Genomic DNA, 18,657 nt, shown 5'->3' on the forward strand with positions numbered 1-18,657 from the left:
AGAGGCTATTATTGCTGTATTATATGGAAGGTTAGCTAAACTGCTGGTTTTTAACCTGAGGAGAGAGTGTGGTTTAGTAGTGAAGTAAGTATACGACCCTCAACACTGTAGTGTCTGAGCACCTCATAATCATTCATGCATTTACCTTCACAGCACTCCTGCAAGGTAGGTTATTGCTATTTTTACAGATGGAGGATAGAGGCAGAAAGAGATTAAGAGCCAGATTTTCAAAGGTATTTAGGCACCCAAATATGCAGCTAGTCACCTAATGGGATTTTAGCCACCTAAATACCTTCAAAAAGCTGCTGCTAAGTAACTTGCCCAAGGTCACACAGGAAGCCTGTGGAAAAGCTGAGAATTAAACCTGCTTCTCCTGAGTTGCTGGTTCCTTCAGCACTAGACTAATGATCCTTTCCTGAGAAGGACCAATAGTTTCTAGCCTCGATTCTACCATTGACCTGTAGTGTGACTCCAGGCAAGCCAAATAATGTGTCTGTGCCTCAGATGACCCGGCCCTAAAATGAATGTATTAAAACTACTACTCACCTGCAACAGAGGTATCTATGCTAGTTTTCTTAATTCTTTTAGTTAGAACAACCAATAGGCTCTTCATCCCATGAGCAGGCCGAAGACTCCAGGAGTGCGCACGTGTTTTCTAGTAGGACAAATGAGGAATACGAGGGATTTCACTTCATCTAGGCCTGGAGTCTAATTTTTTTTCCAGGGAAGTGCAAAAAGCATGAAGGCAATTTATTTGTTTCAGTGGAATGAGGGGAGGAGGGAAGAGCAGGAGAGATATGTTCCAACTTGAGGAAATGTACAGTGAGTGTGCACAGAGCTGAGGAAAAAAAAGTATAAAAGATCAACCATTGGCTAGTGATATGACAAGGATGATAGGACTTGATTAAAATGGAGTGTGTAGCAGAGCTACTGAATCAGGAGAAAATGTATTTCACTTATATGTCTCTCTGTTCCTATGAGCAGTGCAAAGAAAAGTGTTCTCATCCTTCAGGCCTTATTTATGTCTCCTTTATCATCCTCAGAGGTTTTGGTTTATAGAGGGTCAGAATCTCAATCGGTATAAATCATTGTAGCTCCATTGACTTCATTGGAGGGGACTTCTTCAATGGAGCTACTCCAATTGACAGCGGCTGAAGATCTGGCCCAATAGCTATTTAATTTTCTAGCTTGCATGTGGTATTTAGAGTTGGCCGGCTGCATGCAGGGAAAGGGGCGACTGTGCTCCAATCCTGCTAAACTCTTTATGTGCAGTCCCATCAAAATTGGATCTATATGGGAAGGGATATAGGAGGATAGATGTGGGATTCCAGTTCCAGGCCCATATCTATTCTTGTATTCAGTCAAGTGGAATTTTGGGGGCCTGATCTAAAGCTCACTGATGTCAATGAAAAGACTCCCATCAAGTTCAATGGGCTTTCGATCAGGTCTTTTATGGGACTGAGAACAACCTGTTTTAGCTAGAATTGATATGGGTAAGAGTTGGTTCCTGCCATGGCTCCAGTTGGACAGTAGAGCAGGAAACACACAGTGACAGATGGGTAGCTGGATGGGAGTCTACATATCTTTCTTTGCGTACTGCCTCTGAATCCCAGGGTCAGCCTCACCACGCACTTCCTCTCCCTGTAGGGCCCTCGTTAGCTTAAATTTAGTGACCAGTGTACGTCAGACATTTGCTTCTGCAGGGCTCTTTCATAGTTTGCCAACCTTGCATTACTTGAATAATGGGCCTCTAGGTATGCCCATTTCCCCATAGCCACACAGAGGCACAGGCCATGAGGAGAACCTTTCCTCACACATTGTCTTGCACAGATTTCATGTGACAAAATGACACCAGTCCATTTCTTATGGTCAATTAATTGACACGCCCCCGTTACCACTTGATGTACGTGACCTGTGCACAACACCCACACTCCCTGCAAAATAACACCCAAAGTTTTTCCCATTGTGCTTCTTTTTACAAGGCTGGTTGCAACTTCCACCTTTTTGTTCAGATACTGGCCATTTTTCTGACAGGATGATGGGGTCTTAGGCCTCACAAGGCTGCTCATATCTGGTGACTCTCCTGGTCAGGTTGGATGGGAGGTGAGTGAAGAAGGACAGAGACAGCTAGCTTCCACTCTCCATTACACAGGTGTAAATTGGGTGTAACTCCACTGAGTTCAGAGAAGTTGCTTGACCTCAATAAAAGTCACCCCCCTATTTACACTCGTGTAACTGACAGCAGAATCCAGTAGAGGGAATAAATGTAATAACAATAGGAAAGTTAATGAGCTAATGGAATATGTATTTAACAGAGAAAAACTAACATTCTTTCCAGGAAACATACACAAGAATAATGGGCTAGATATTAACTTATGAAATGTTGCCTACAGTAAGTTACTGTTGCATGTCTTTCTACTGTAGACAAAATGAATTGGAGGCTTTGACTTAACATAATGAAAATTTTCTGTATTTTCCTCAGTTGAGGAGTTTCATTGAGACTTTATATTAATGTTTCATTATACATTAGATGGGAAAGAAATCTACTCGCTTTTTTTTCTGCCAGCCTTTTTATCAGACATTAGAGTGTATTTCTACTGCAGTCGTGTGAAACAAGCAATTGTAGATGTTCGGAGCCCGTAGCGAGAAGTGCCCTTTGCTCGATGTTCTTCCCGCATCAACATCTGTCATCAAATCTAGCAACAGCTAGTTTCAGGGGAGAGGTTGGAACGTTCCACTGTGATAACACAATACGTCATCTCTTTCGGTTACTCAGGTGCGTACAAAAAAACCCCATAAAGGGTTCTGCTTCAATTTCCATCTCTGAAGAGTCACGCTCTGAGGAATTTGGAAAAAAAAATAAGAGTCAGCAGATGAATAAAGATATGGTAAACTAAACCTCATTTATATCAGGCCAAATCCTCACCAGTTGGAAGAGTCCCGTAGACTGCTCACAGGACCAAAGGGAGTGCATTTGGCTCATTATTGTGCAATACTTTTTCCCTACTCCAAAAGAAATATATTTGAAGATTTGTTTTCAACACTGCAAACTGCTGACCATGTAGTGAATAACCCTTGTGTTGGCATAGGTTATAGGATGGACAATGTAATTATTTATGTTTATAATAATATTTCTGTGGGCTAAGCAGGTAGCACCACCTGTAGTTAATGTTGTCTAACATTTCAATTATAAGACCCTCTTTTCAGTTGCTTATAACTTTTCCACTTCAACCATTTGAGCAGAAATTTTTCATACCAGATGTCTGTCTCACACAGATGATTATTATTGTAAGTCATGCCTGCTTGGTGGGGTGCTCTGTCCCCCTCTAGTAGTGGCTAAATCAACTAGTGAATGATGCGTTTGCTACAGCTTTGGCTATGAGAACTGGGCCTTTTGGCTCAGGTATTAAGATCAAAAGGTCCCTGGTTCGATCCCTGCTGCCAATGACCCGCCCAGGAGCATTGGTGTTACATTGATTGATTGAAGTTTCAGCAACAATGGGTTAATTGTTTCCAAGAATGAAAAACATTATTTTTCCCCATGTAAAAAAATAATGCTTACAACCATTTGGTTGAGAAGCTTTTGCACCTCCGGGCTTTAGAGCATAGACTTGAAATGGGGCAGGGGAGTTAACTTTTGGCATCAGGAATGTGCCTTTTTACCATCCCAAGAAGAACAGCCCAAATTAGCCAAGTTATAAGACTCTACAAAATCTCAGTGCCCACATGCAACTTCTTAGAGTTTGGCAGATAAATTCTTTGAAGATTCCCTCTGCACTGAGCATGCTCGAGCCCAGCACTGCTAGGGCTGAGCAAGACGTTCCTGGTAACTGAAGCTCTCAACTGTTGAGGGCTGTGGAATGAGGTATAGTCCTGTGGAAAAAGTAGTATGTAATCATGTAATTCATGATAATGCATATAGACAAGGAGAAGGTGTATAGAGATTGTGCAGGCAACCTCGATCCCAGCATTTCCCAACATCTGTGTCTTCAACTTTGTGACACTTTTGTATTTTTATATATGGTCTTGCAGGCAAGTAGTTTTTAAGTGAGGTGAAACTTGGGCATACGCAAGACAAATCAGATTCCTGAAAGGGGTACAGTCATCTGGAAAGGTGGAGAGCCATTGTCCTAGACTCTCAGAAAGAGTCACTGCCTCTTGGCAGGTGTCACCCTGCCTCCTAGTAAATGGAGCAAAGTGACTACCAAGCAGCTTTGGGGGAGATAGGGCCTCCATCAGAGCCGTATCCCTTATTCCCGGGGGGTGCAAAACACACTATCCACCCCATGGAGTAAGATTTTGACACAACCTCAGAGACTAAGGGGGGATATGATAGAGGTCTATAAAATCATGAGTGATGTGGAGAAAGTGAATAAGGAAATGCTTGTTCCCATAATATAAGAACTAGAGGCCACCAAATGAAATTAATGGGCAGCAGGTTTAAAACAAATAAAAGGAAGTTCTTCTTCACACAGCGCACAGTCAACTTGTGGAACGCCTTGCCTGAGGACGTTGTGAAGGCTAGGAATATAACAGGGTTTAAAAGAGAACGAGATAAATTCATGTCGGTTAAGTCCATTAATGGCTATTAGCCAGGATGGGTAAGGAATGGTGTCCCTAGCCTCTGTTTGTCAGAGGGTCGTGATGGACGGCAGGAGAGAGATCACTTGATCATTATCTGTTAGGTTCAATTCCTCCGGGGCACCGGGCATTGGCCACCGTCGGTAGACAGGATGCTGGGCTGGATGGACCTTTGGTCTGACCCAGTATGGCCTTTCTTATGTTCTTAACCTAGATGCAGTTGTGTGGGTGTATTTTAGCATAATTTCTATGATTCTATTGTGAATCCCAACGTTTCCTTTGATAGCTGTATCTACCAGATTTAATTAAGCACTAGAGCTATATGAATTCATACCTTTAGATTCACTTGGGTTCATGTGTCTGTTTTTAGTTGCAGGTAATGGGTTTAGAGCTCCTGAGCTTCCCTTTGATACAATCAAATTTAAACTCATTTAAATAACTAATCTCATTCACCCACTGCACCCACCTGCCTATCCACACTCCTGCTTCTGGGGATTGCACTGGTATGGAGGGCACCCCAATGGACATAATGGGGGCTAATCCCCAGTTTAGGTAAGGTTATAGACCACATACTCAAAGGCATTTAGGTGCCTATCACCCATTGATTTCAATGGGAGGATGTGGGCCCATATCTCTGACCAAGGCCTATGTCTCTGACCTGCTCTCCTTTCCCAGTCTCTCTCCACCCACCTCTGCTCTGCTAGTGACAACAACATCAATACTCCTTTCATTTCCTTCTCATACAAATATCTCTGCGCCTTCTTCCATTCTTCCCTTTATACTTGGAACAGCCTCTCAACATCTGTCTGCTAAGTCACCACCCTAATTCAAGTCACTCCTCAACACCTGTTCCTGCAGCATCGTCTACCAAAAATGAACATGTTTACAACCCTTAAAATAACAACAAGACACACACAGGTCTAAAGTGCAAAACCCTGCAATAATATAATTTGTATCTTCCCTTAATTTTTTTATGCTTTGTCTTCACTTGTCTGTCAACTCCAATTAGACCACAAACTTTTAGAGCACAGGCCTGTCTCCTATGGTTTTCTCTGGGTGTTAGAATGCTCAGAGGGAAACTGAGCTGTAACTACCATGTTTAGACTGATTTTGAGACAAAGCCACGAAAACCAAACGCCTGGGACCCAGGAGGTATATGGTACCTCCTGACACTCCTGAACCATAAACTGGGCAGCAGCTCAGAAGTGGAGAATAGCTCCACACGGCTGCTGTGTCCCTCACTCCCACTCATATAGGCAGCAAGTGGCAGGGAATGCAGAGCCAACGCTGTTGTTGCAGCCAGCTGTACACTGCAGGATGTGCACTGCATCGGGTGTAGATCTGATATATCTGGCACTGAGCAGACGGGAACCAGGAATCAGACAGAGACCCTGAGAGTCATGATCAGCTTCCTGGCCTGCTTCTGAGGCCCTATAATATTCTGAGGCCCTATAATGTTCACCAGAATGGCAAAAACGTCAAGCCCCAATGAGCGTGCACCGGTGTAGGTTTGAATCCCTCTTCTGTTAGGCCTGAGCTGGTTGTTGCCTCTTTAGAGAAGATTAAGAGGTGACTGGATCATGGCCTATAAATACAAATATTTGATAATGGACTCTTCAGTCCATCGGACAAAGCTATAGCACAATCCAATGGCAGCAAGTTGGAGCTAGAAACATTCAGACGGGAAATGGGGTGTGCATTTTTAATAGTGATAAGGAGTCCTGTGGCACCTTATAGACTAACAGCTGTACTGGAGCATAAGCTTTCGTGGGTGAATACCCACTTCGCCAGACGCATGTGGTGGAAATTTCCAGAGGCAGGTATAAATATGCAGGCAAGAATCAGTCTAGAGATAACATTATCTCTAGACTGATTCTAGATTTATCAAGGGCCATAGTGGAATCTCCATCAGTGGCAATTTATAAAATGAGGGAAATCCACTGGCGCCCAGCACATCCCTTGGCCAATGCCACTTCCCGCAGCCCCCATTGGCCTGGAACAGCGAACGTGGCCAGTGCAAGCTGCGATTGGCTGATCCTGCAGATGCTGCAGGTAAACAAACTGTCCCGGCCTGCCAGCGGATTTCCCTGAAGGGCCACGTGCCAAAGGTTGCCGATCCCTGGACCAGATGATCACAATGGTTCCTTCTGGCCTTGGAATCTATGAACTACATGCTGCCCAATACACAGAGCAGGCTGTAAAATGACAATCTGACTCCAGTAGTAAAGCTGCATGTATATTAAAGACTTTAAAGGTAAGTGCTAAAATGCCAAGAAATGGCCAAGTTAATGGCTATGGTGAAAAGTACCACCTTAACTCTGCCCTCTTGCTGTGTGTCTGCATCATGACGTAGTCTTTAACTACACAATCATCTGGTATGTTGCTAGTAGACTAGAGTATCATACATCAGCAGGAGGGATGCTTATATACATCCCCACAGTGTCATTTGTCAACTAGCCCAAGAACTGCTCAATGTTTCTGCCACCCGTACAATGAGCACACCACATTTACATACTATCACTGTCAACACAAGGCATCCGATATACTGCGAATGTAACTCATAATCCTAAAACCTGTCTAAGTCTTAATTTAATTAAATCATTAAATCTCTCTTTTGCTTGGCTACTCTGTTGTAGACCTACCACCCGGTGAACGTGGTAAATAAAAATCAAGTAGTATATATTTTCAAAGCCAAAAAGGGACCATTTAACACTACAAAAAAAGAAAGAGAGACAGAGAGAATAAATTGCTGATTTTTTTCTTTACAAATGGCTGGGAGTGTTATAATGTATTTGATTTTTTTTTTCCAGAGGTAATCTTAGATGTGGAGTGAATGAAGTGAAGTCTGTTATCAATCCATAACATCTGCTGCAGTGTCAAGTGATGAAATGGGTGACTCCAGAGCCCAAGACAGCTGGGATGGCTTTCTTAATGCAGTAGGGTATTGTGCAAACAAACAGGCACTGATACGGTCTATGGTTGTCACAATTATTCAGGCTGGTGATACATCTTCCTGTATTAGCTGCTTGAAAAGCCCTATTTCTTTTTAAAGTAAACTACTGTATAACAATCTCCCATTCTGGTCTATAACTCAGATGAGTGCAAACATAATAAAACACTGGACATGAAAAATAAATATAAATTAAAATTTGTCACCAGAGCAGTAAAGCATAAAATAAAAATATGCAGGCTAAAAAAAAAATCTGCTTACAGATTCTAGAGCTAAGCAATAGTGTATACCCTTGTTGTGGAATCTATACTGGTGAGATTATTCTGTCTCTCTGAAGAGCCTCCCCCAGTTACTGGAATATATGGTGTATTGTGTTCAAAAGTTAGAGATCAGAGGAGTTAGGGATGGAAAAGAACTAACAGGTCACTGAGCACATCCCTCTGCCAATGCGGGATTATTACTGCTGTGACTTAGGATGGTTTAGATAAGGAAGCATATCAAAATGTTTCAAATAAAAGGAAAGAAAAAGGGGAAATATAGATTTAGGATCCAATTTGTAAATAATCATGGGCATTAAGCCAATGGGGGCTCTATAATTTAGCACTTTCCACACACTTTCTTGATATTAACTAATGAATCCTCAAAATACCCCTAAGAGATCAATATCATTATTAGATGTAAGTGCAAGCCAGATGTAAGTGCAGATTCTGAAATCAACCCTTGCTACCAATCCCTCTCATGAGGTGTTTTTTTCTTCTCATTATAAAGAGAAGAGTGAATCCTATCCTTTAGGTCAGGGTACAGTGTCTTCAGACCTGTGGATTTGGTCCCCACGTCCAAGGTGGGGAAGCTGAAGGGGAGAGGTTAGGTACTAGAACAATGGGCTCGGAGGAAGGCAATGAAGAAAAAAATCAATCTTACCAAACAATTCATGTCCCTACTCCTATGCAGCTCTGGGATGCCCCTCTACTCCACGGAATCAGACCTAAACAAGTGTTGGTGATGGCTCCCACTCTGTATCTGGAGGCATCTAAAGAAAATACAAGCAGTAAGAAAGAACTTGCCATTTAGCTCAAGGGTGTGTGTGAGAAAATGGTTTTGGTGTTAAAGGTCCTTAGTTCTATTCCACAAGATGCAAATTGTCAGTTGACAGTCGTTGTCAACCTGTAAATGGTCACAAATTCCTAACTAAGGCCTTGGCTACACTTGCAGCTGTACAGCGCTGTGAGGTAAACCTGTCTTTGTACAGCTCAGTAGGGAAAAGCGCCGCAGTCTGTCCACGCTGACAGCGCAGTGGCGTGGCCAAACTTGCAACATTTGCAGCTGTGTTGGGAGCGGTGCACTATGGGCAGCTATCCCAGCATTCATGTGGCTGCAACATGCTTTTCAAAACGGGGTGTGGGGGGAGAGAGAGTGCTTTTTGGAGCGTGTCAGCACTCTGTTTTGCAAGTTCCGAACTCCCGGCCCCCTGCTCATTCATTCGCTCACTCAAAGCAAACAGCAAACTGTTTGCTTTTTCTCTGTGGTACGAGCTTTGAAACCGGCACTTCCGGATTCCTGCAGCGGTCACAACAATGGAGAGGATTGGCCACTTGACACGGTGATCAGTACAGCACTGCAGGTTGATTCCTGGTACACACTCACAGGGGAGAGTCGTAACCACTCCGCTGTATCTCTTATGCTTCTCGGGGAGGTGGAGTACCTGCAGCGGTGTACCCAGGGAGATACAGCGCTGTACGTGCCCTGCCAGCGTGGACGGGGAGTGAGTTACAGCGCAGGGGGGAGGCTTTACAGCGCTGTAACTCGCAAGTGTAGCCAAGGCCTAAGTAAAAAGGATACTGAGTTGCCAGGAAACATATTGTTGGTTGCTGCTTATCAGAGGGCTGCAACAATCCTTAGAGAATGGAGGTAGACAGCTTCACTTTAGAGTAGGTTTGCTGTTATTTGCTTATGTCAAATGATAAGTTTTATTTAATTTTTAAAAGTAACGAATAGAGAAGGCAATTCCCCAGCCCATGACCCTTTAAGACACCCCTCGAGAGTTCCAAGGGCACCAAAGCACTACAGGTAAAAACAGAGTCAGTGGCAATTGTCAGAAAAGCCCATAGCTTAGATGACAACTTTCTAGTGTCAGGTGTGAGTGGCACCTGTGGAGCCAGAGCTGCTGCTATACTGCCAAAGTGTGCACAGGAAGAGACTGCGATGACACTAGTGGGAGTCAGTGTCTATTCCCTGTTCACACTGAGGGTCGAATTCCAGCCTGGCATAGATATGGCCCCTTAGGCTTGTTAGAACCCAAGCATTAGGTGCACATGAAGAGGCTGGTCCTGTCCTCATTAAAGTCAGCAGCAAAATTCTCATTCTTCCTAAATGGAAATGGGCTCTGGACTTTCCAGTGCTGAAGCCATACTATTATGTATACCTAGCCACCGATCAGCCTTGTAAATAGGTGTGATACCCCATACCTGAGCAGGGAGACAAGGGGTTAATTGCTTGAAAGCGAGGCCAGGGAGCTGCCCAGCCCTGCAGAGCTTGTGCAACCCTGGAAACAGAGTGTGAAGGCTTTCACCTGCCCCCTGGGTACAGGAAGCAGAAAGGGAGAAAAATGGATCCTCTTGCAATTAGCGGAGCAGAGCTAAATAGCAAGAGAACCTGAGAAGCAGAATGCTTCTTGTCTGCTTAAGGACTAGGTCAGACTCTCTTTGAAAAGGTCTGCAGATAAGACTGTTTAATTCCTTGTTTGCTTTGTTGCAAAGGCTGCCAGGCGTGTGGAAGGGAACGTGTTGCACTGGCCTATAGCTGAGGGAAACTTAGGCCTTTTCCCTTAAAAAGAGGCCAGAGCCTTAAAGGAGTAGGGGGGATATAACCTCCCACTGGGTATTGTCTCCCCTGTGTTTTGGAGCCTGTTGGTCTAGCCTCAGCCTAGTCTGGCACAGGTGCAAATACTAGGTAAAGTGTATTCATTTAAAGAGGTGAATTAACATTGCAACCACTACTTACTATCAGTGTAAACTTCTAATTAAAGCCCTATGTCATAGAATCATAGAATCATAGAATATCAGAGTTGGAAGGGACCTCAAGAGGTCATCTAGTCCAACCCCCCTGCTCAAAGCAGGACCAATTCCCAGCTAAATCATCCCAGCCAGGGCTTTGTCAAGCCAGGCCTTAAAAACCTCCAAGGAAGGAGACTCCACCACCTCCCTAGGTAACGCATTCCAGTGTTTCACCACCCTCCTAGTGAAATAGTTTTTCCTGATATCCAATCTGGACCTCCCCCACTGCAACTTGAGACCATTGCTCCTTGTTCTGTCATCTGCCACCACTGAGAACAGCCGAGCTCCATCCTCTTTGGAACCCCCCTTCAGGTAGTTGAAGGCTGCTATCAAATCCCCCCTCATTCTTCTCTTCTGGAGACTAAACAATCCCAGTTCCCTCAGCCTCTCCTCATAAGTCATGTGCTCCAGACCCCTAATCATTTTTGTTGCCCTCCGCTGGACTCTTTCCAATTTTTCCACATCCTTCTTGTAATGTGGGGCCCAAAACTGGACACAGTATTCCAGATGAGGCCTCACCAATGTCGAATAAAGGGGAACGATCACGTTCCTCGATCTGCTGGCAATGCCCCTACTTATACAGCCCAAAATGCTGTTAGCCTTCTTGGCAACAAGAGCACACTGTTGACTCATATCCAGCTTCTCGTCCACTGTGACCCCTAGGTCCTTTTCTGCAGAACTGCTACCTAGCCATTCGGTCCCTAGTCTGTAGCAGTGCAAAAGATATGTCATAGAAGCATAGGATATCAGAATTGGAAGGGACCTCAGGAGGTCATCTAGTCCCACCCCGTGCTCATAGCAGGACCATCCCCAGACAGATTTTTGCCCTAAATCACCCCCTCAAGGATTCAACTCTCACCCCTGGGTTTAGCGGGCCAATGCTCAAACCACTGAGCTATCCCTAGCTATGGGCAATAAGGAAAAACTCAGGAGTGCAATTCCAGTGGAGTTGTGCTGCTGGGCAGCCAAGGGTGGATCTGGTGGGCTTGGCACTAAAATCGCCTAGTGCAGTCGTTCTCAACCAGGGATCCGGGGCCCCCTAGGGGGCCTCGAGCAGGTGTCAGGGTGGGCTCCAAGCAGGGCCGGAATTAGACTCGCTGGGACCCAGGACAGAAAGCCGGTGAAGCCCCACTGCATGAGGTTGAAGCCCAGGTCCCTGAGCCCCATCACCTGGGGCTGAAGCTGAGGCCTGAGCGATGTAGCTCCGTGGGGGGCCCCTGTGGCGTGGAGCCCCAGGCAACTGCCCTGATTGCTACCCCCTAACGCCGGCCCGGTCTTTTATATGCAGAAAACCAGCTATTGTGGCACGGGTGGGCCATAGCATGTTGGGGGGCCTTGGAAAGAAAAAGGTTGAGAACCCCTGGACTAGCGCTCTTTTCCAAGAGTGCAAACCTTGAAGGGAGTGCAGCAATGGAAGAATGTGTAGCAACCTCATACTTCCCAGTTCCTCATGTGGATTCTTCCTTTGGGGACAAGGCTGTAAACTGCTGCGAGCAGGGACTGGCTTAGCTCGCTATGTAAAGTCCCATGATTGGCTATGGCACAAAAGCCATAAATTAAACAATGAAATATGATTATTGCACTCTGTGCACAGGACTAGTAGCCAGGAATTCCTTTATGCTTGTCCCAGCTCTGATACCAATTCCCTCACTAACCTTCGGCAACTCATTCAACCTCTCTCTGCCTTAAACCTCCACATCTATAAACTAGACAGGAAGACTTTCCATTCTCCGGGTTGTTTGTGGGTTTATTCATCATGAAGATGGGAAAAGGACGAATATTATTAACAACCCTTCATCTGGTGATGTCACAGCTGGTTGCTATGGTGACTATAATGTCAGATTCGGGGGATTTAAAATTCAGATAATGATCAAAAGGAACAATACCTACATTCCAAAGTAAAGCCTGTTCTGCTCCTATTTAAACCAGTGGAAGTTGGTCCATTACTGCATGCAAAAATCCCTGTGAATAGAGAGAGCTGCTAGTACCCCTGAAAGTGTTTAAAGAATTGTTTTCCTATGAGACTTTTTTTCAGTGTAGTCCATGAGCTGCTCACAGCTGTCGGAGGGCTAGTGAATCACAGAGGTAAGACACGTCCATTACGAACATCTACCCATTGCACGTTGTCTAGTCACAGCTGTGCGAAGCGGGTGCAGCCAGACAACAATAACACTCTATGCTCATGGTGCCGAAGTGCTCACTGCACAAGGTGCCAGGCAGGTGAGAATCAGGTCCAAGATTTATGAAGTAGTCTGAAGTCTAGTGTACGGAAACAGAGACCAGTTATGTCCCCTTTGCAGTTTACCAAAAAGCTCAGCGTTTATTTTAAGTCACGAGTGTCTCTCTCTTTTTAAAGAAAGTTTCTCGCCTTTTAAAGTGCTGTTCTGGTGCTTGTGGAGTTTAGAAATTACTTTGAAATAAACATGAAATTCCACAAGCAATTAGTCCATAATGTAGTCTAATTGCTGGTGGCATACGGGAAGGCAGGAATTGAAAATAGCTATGATACTGATGCTGTGCAAGTAATCTAATGCATATGCACAGTACCTTATAGTCATTATTATGCAGATATATGCATGTGCACAGCAGCACCAGATTAAAATAAAACTGGGTTAATATTATGCAGACTAAGAACTTGACATGGTATTGGGTAATTAATATGGACTTCATCGGAAGCATGGTCTGCTGGTTCAAGTAGGGTCATGTGATCTGGGTTCTAGCAGAGCTGGGAATAGGCTTGTTATAAGAACTTGCATGAATCATGTACCTCAGTTTCCTCAACTGTAAAATGTGGACAGTTACCTACCTGACAGATTCAAGGGTTGGTAGCCACAGAAGTAGCCCTGTCAGCTCAGCTCCACCAGAGAGTGGAGGAGAAGCTGAGTTATGCAGATGGCTGGGTTTGGTAGATCTGCTGGACTCCCGAGGTTCTATTGGCCCCCAAATAAAACAGCTGGGTTGCAGTTCTGCAAATGGGAACCTCTCAGATCTGCCTGTTCCTTATATGGCTTTTATCACCAAGGGGATTACTCTGGCTAAGCTCATCCCTCCTTCTCCCTAAAAGCATGCTAAGAACCTGTATCTACCACGTGTATATGGAATTGTTTGTATTACAGCAGTACCAAGTGGCCCCAACGAAGATCAGGGTCCACCGTGGTTACACACAGTACAAACACATCGTAAGAAACCACCCCTGTCTCAAAACAGATTGCACTCTAAATAGATGAGCCAATTGGAGTATTTATGGCCAATTTGGAGACAGGAGACTGAGATCCAGAAATTAAACGGCTTGTCCAAGTAACCCAGGAAGTTTGTGGTAGTTGGGACTTGAACCTGATTCTCATTAATCACAGTCCAGTGCAGAGCTGGGCAAGATGTTTTCGGTGAATAAACGATTTGCTGACAAATCAGTTTTAGTTGTTCCACAATTATTCATAGCTTCATGTGGAGTTGGGCAAATAGCTCTGATGGAACTGAAAAATCAAAATGTTTTGGTAACCTTGAAAGGAACGACTTCATTTTGATATTACTGAAACATTTTGATTTTTTGGCCTGGAGTAACAAAAAAAAGGCAGGATGAGGAGATGGTGGCCACACATCCTCTTTATACCCATTACTCAGTAGTTAGGGCACTCACCTGGGATGTGGGAGATTCAGGTTTGATTTCCCTCTCTACCTGATGTGCATGAAGGATTTGAACTTGGGTAGCAACTTCCTCCTCTTTTTTTTAATGCTTGAATTCAAAATGAAAAATTGTGTAGGATCAAACAAAATGTTTTGCTTGACTCAAAAGATCTTCTGATTTTTGATTTAGATCCTCTGCATTTGTCTTTGTTCTGTAGTTCAAAAGGCACTTGAATTATGAAAACAACTTTGTTTTTCCACTCACACTGGAACTTGGCTACACATATGCAATCCCACTGAATTCAATGGCATTCTACAGGTGTAATTGAGGGGAGAACTTGGCAGTGTATATAACTGTTTCTACAAATAGCTTTCAGTTTTCCCTGAGACATCTGCTGCTCCTTATCACAGCAGAGTAACTTTCAAAGCTATCTATTTTGTTTATGCAATTAGGGCCTAATTTTTCATGACCTTACAAGCTCCTGCTATCTCCTGGAATGTGTGATTCCTGTAGGAGCTTCTGTGTTTCTGGGGACTCCCCCTACAATGGCTGCTATCAAAGTTGTGCATATGGGTAGGGATAGAAGTGGGTGGGTATTGCCACAGAACACAATGGGAATCAACAAAAGATAATCCTCATATTATGAAGCAACCCTCGACAGTTTCTCCACTTTCCCCAATATGTCTGCTGCAACTCAATAAAGCCCTATTCCCATAATATTCAAAAAAAGCCAGTGGAGAAACCAGACAAATACTAGACTCGACATCATATAGAGGTACCACTTCAGGCACCATGGCAGGGCAGCCCCTCGTGAGATGGATATTGGCAACAGTCTAACTGTACAGCAATCCTCTTTAGCAGTAGACCACCTTAGTAAGACTCTAGGTTGGCAAAATATAGCTACCCACATTAAAACTAGAGGAAAACATCCCTACTCCTGTGACAAGTGTAATCACAAGTGGCCAGTGGTTTTATAGCTCACTTGTTGATGCATTCTAATTCTTTTTACTTTTGGAGGCTGGGACTAAGAAATCTAGCAGAAACCTATTATAAGACCTGATTCAGATTAATCCCTAGTGTATCTCAATTCCAGTCAGCAAAGTTACACCACCGGTGAATTTGTCTTGTGGGTAGCATTGATCAAAAGCCTTTAAGAACCATTCTTCCATGGCAAAGAACTCATTACAGTTATAAACTTCTGCTACATTAGTATTTGGCACCATTGGAAAATATCTCCCTGTGTTTTATCAGCCTGGTAACCAACCAATGAAGATGAATGCTTGTTCCGGAATAGTGTTTTGGACTGCAAACGTAGGTGGTGAGAAAACATTACATTTGTCTTCCAATCATAAAACCAATAGGCAAGCAGAGGGGAAAAGTAAACAAACACTTCTTTAGAGATCTTCTAATGTATGATATTTATATACAAAGAGCAACTAGTGTTGCATTGGCTACTCTCAGGTTTGTAAAGTATGTCAAAGTACAGCAAATTGGAATGAGTCCTGAGTTTCCATTTACTTTATCTATCCAGACATATCAATTCTTTTTACTCGGGGCTGATAAAGTGGAACTGCAGCCAACAAATGAGGTAGCAGAGTTGACATAATGCGTTGTCACAAAGAAATGCTGGATTTAAAAAAAAAAAACAAAACATGTCTTTGATCCTCTTTTAGGCTACTACTTTACTCAATACAAACATCTAACTCATTCTTAGGTAAATATTCATTGTTGTGGGGGAAACGTTTACTCCTATTTTTGTCTCTAGCTATTAAATGGTGAAATGAAAGCCATGGGACTTCATCCCTGTCCCCAAGGAGATCAATGGCAAAACATTCACTGACATCAGTGCAAGTAGGATCAGGCACTTACGGTCCTATGCCAGTCTCACTGAATTCAACGACCACGTATGCTATCTAAAGTATTTTCATAGCATCCAAGTGTATTGGAGTATTTAATGAAGCTTCCTCACAACACTTCTGTGAGGTAGGTATTATCCTGGTTTTCCAGATGTGGAATGGAAGTATACTGACCCTTGGCCAGTTATTGAATTGGGCAGGAAAGCTGTGGCAGAATAAGGGCTTAAACCCAGTCTCCAAAGTCCCAGGCTAGTGCCCTAATCATTATCCTTCTTCTCCCTGCTAGCTACTGCAGACCAGATCGTCAGCTGGTGTAAAATGGTATAAACTCGACAGAAGCTGGAAGTTCAAAGGCAGTGTGAAGATGTCAGGTGCCCCAATTCCCATTAAGAGTCCAATGCCAGTTGGGCTCCTATTACGGGCATGCAGTCTACACAAGAAACAGAGTACACATGAATCACACCCTATAGTATTTTCTTAAGCATAATTCCCACTTCTTAACATATGCGCGATCAGCCTCAGGTGGCACGTGACCAGGATTCATCACTGAATTTGGTCCGCTGGTTGGATCATTAGCTTCCCTGGCACGGGCTGGGTACTGACAGCAAGTGTGACATGAACACTGATCCGTGCCCCCACACCCACTGAGATAAGTGGGGACTTTGCCTGAATGAGAGAGAGAGTTTAGCACCAACTCATCAAATGAGTGGTAGTGTCTATTTTGGAACGACAATATATTTTACAGATATCTTACTGTTCTTGCATACACAACAAGCTAAATGCGTTCATACTAACAAATTAAGGATATTTCCTGTAAAGTTTTACTCTGCTTTAAAAATTAGCAAATATTGTCTTTGGGCTTTGCCATTCACATCAATTAATCAGACCTCTTGCTTTATGTTACAGGACAAATGCAAATCATATTCTTTAGGTAGAAGCTGCTACACAGTGCAGAATATAAAACAATGAGTTCCTAGTGAAGTCTTCCCTTAGCATATAGATAAACAATGCATTGCAAGAATTTTTAATAGAGAGAAAGATCCCCCTGTTAATATTTACCTTATCAATATTTACTTGGAGCTCTGTTAACACATGGTTCTTTAAACTATGTCACTCATTAGATGGAATTTCTTTTATGAAATTTACAACTTCTCTCTCTAAAGGCAATGAACAAATAAAATAATAAAGGAGGCTAGTAGATGAGTATTATATCTGCAGCATAGTGGTACAAGACCCCCATAGCTTTCGCATTGCAACTTCATCTTTGTCTTGTGTCAAGCTGCAAAGCTCTATGCCCACCATAGGTAGATGATTATTTACATGATGGTAGTGTCAGAAGTCCCCAGCTATGATCAGGGCCCACTATGGAAATTCTTAGTAAGAGACAGTCCCTGCTCTGAAGATATTACAATCAAGAAAACAAAGGGAGTACTAGATCTCCGTTTTCCAGATGCAGTGAGCCGGAGAGATTAAGCTAGTCATAGGAGAAGTTGTAGGACACAACTAGGAACTAAATGCAGACCGCACAAGACCATCCTTCCCCAGAAGGCTGGATAAATACTGCTTAAAACTTTGTGGATACTCATTTGAACAAACACAAATCACCTTGATAGTATTTGTGACCTTCATTATTCACTTTACACACTTTTGTACAAACACCTCTTTTGTTAACAAAACTGACCTAGTAAGCTCCTGTCTCATCACTAGTATTATGCTAGTTCTTGTTGGAAGTGTTTGTGCAGCCATCTTGAAATGCCTTTGTCATCCAGTCAGAAAGGAAGAAATATACCATGAGATATAAGTGACCAATCCAGTTTTACTAACCCCAAGCATTCAAAAAATCTAAGCAAACTAATATTAATAACACACCTTGGGTTCTCTGGGTTGTCAGCCTTTAGGATGCATGCCACTAATGCTTTCAGGCTTCTCTATGAAACCATGATGCTTATAAACTCTTTAAATGAAAGCTGTTATTTTTACAAAATCACATACCTCTGAGATGAGGTTTGAAGAAAAAAAACCCACATCAAATATTGTGAGACTTGGGATAAAAATCAGGAGTTGGCAACTAGAACTGAGCAAATAATGGATTTGGGGGAGGGGGGAATTATTGGCAACTTCAAAAAGTCAGAGTAGATTTTGTTTTGGGAAACTCTTTGGAATATTTATTAATATCATTAAAGAAAACTTCAAAATGATTATTCATTTCAAACAAAAAACATCAGAATTTTATTTCAAAAGTGTTCAACCAAAACATTTCAGTTTGGGAGGGAATTTTTAGGTTTATTTTGAGGGAAAAAAAAAGCAACTTGCTGAAGTTGACACAAAATCATAGAATATTTCTATGTCGCGGAACATGCTTTTTTTCCGGGAGGGGAGTTTTGTGCAAAAAGTTTCACCCCGTTCTATTGGCAACATTGTCACACACCACAAATTATAAATAGGCATGGATATAGCAGAGTTGCCAAACAATCTAGATCCTACAATAAATGGTGTGAACAATCTTGGATGAGAAACAAATTTTCAAACCCAATTTGTGCACAGATACCTTGTAAACAAGGCCCAACTCCAGTCAATTACTTGCTACAAGTG

General features: G+C 43.1%; 1 long non-coding RNA gene across 1 annotated transcript in view; it reads right to left on the reverse strand.

Moving 5' to 3' along the window:
• Positions 1-1,883: 1,883 nt before the first annotated feature.
• The window catches only part of LOC135983760 (uncharacterized), a 52,644-nt gene continuing 35,870 nt past the window's right edge, over positions 1,884-18,657 (reverse strand). The window contains exons 2-3 of the long non-coding RNA XR_010601539.1: positions 8,453-8,561; positions 1,884-2,838 (exon numbers count right to left, since the gene is read on the reverse strand). This is a non-coding gene — a long non-coding RNA (uncharacterized LOC135983760). The remainder of the gene's footprint in view (positions 2,839-8,452; positions 8,562-18,657) is intronic.

The sequence above is a fragment of the Chrysemys picta genome, chromosome 1 (genome assembly GCF_011386835.1).
Source record: "Chrysemys picta bellii isolate R12L10 chromosome 1, ASM1138683v2, whole genome shotgun sequence".
NCBI classification, from domain to species: Eukaryota; Metazoa; Chordata; order Testudines; family Emydidae; genus Chrysemys; species Chrysemys picta.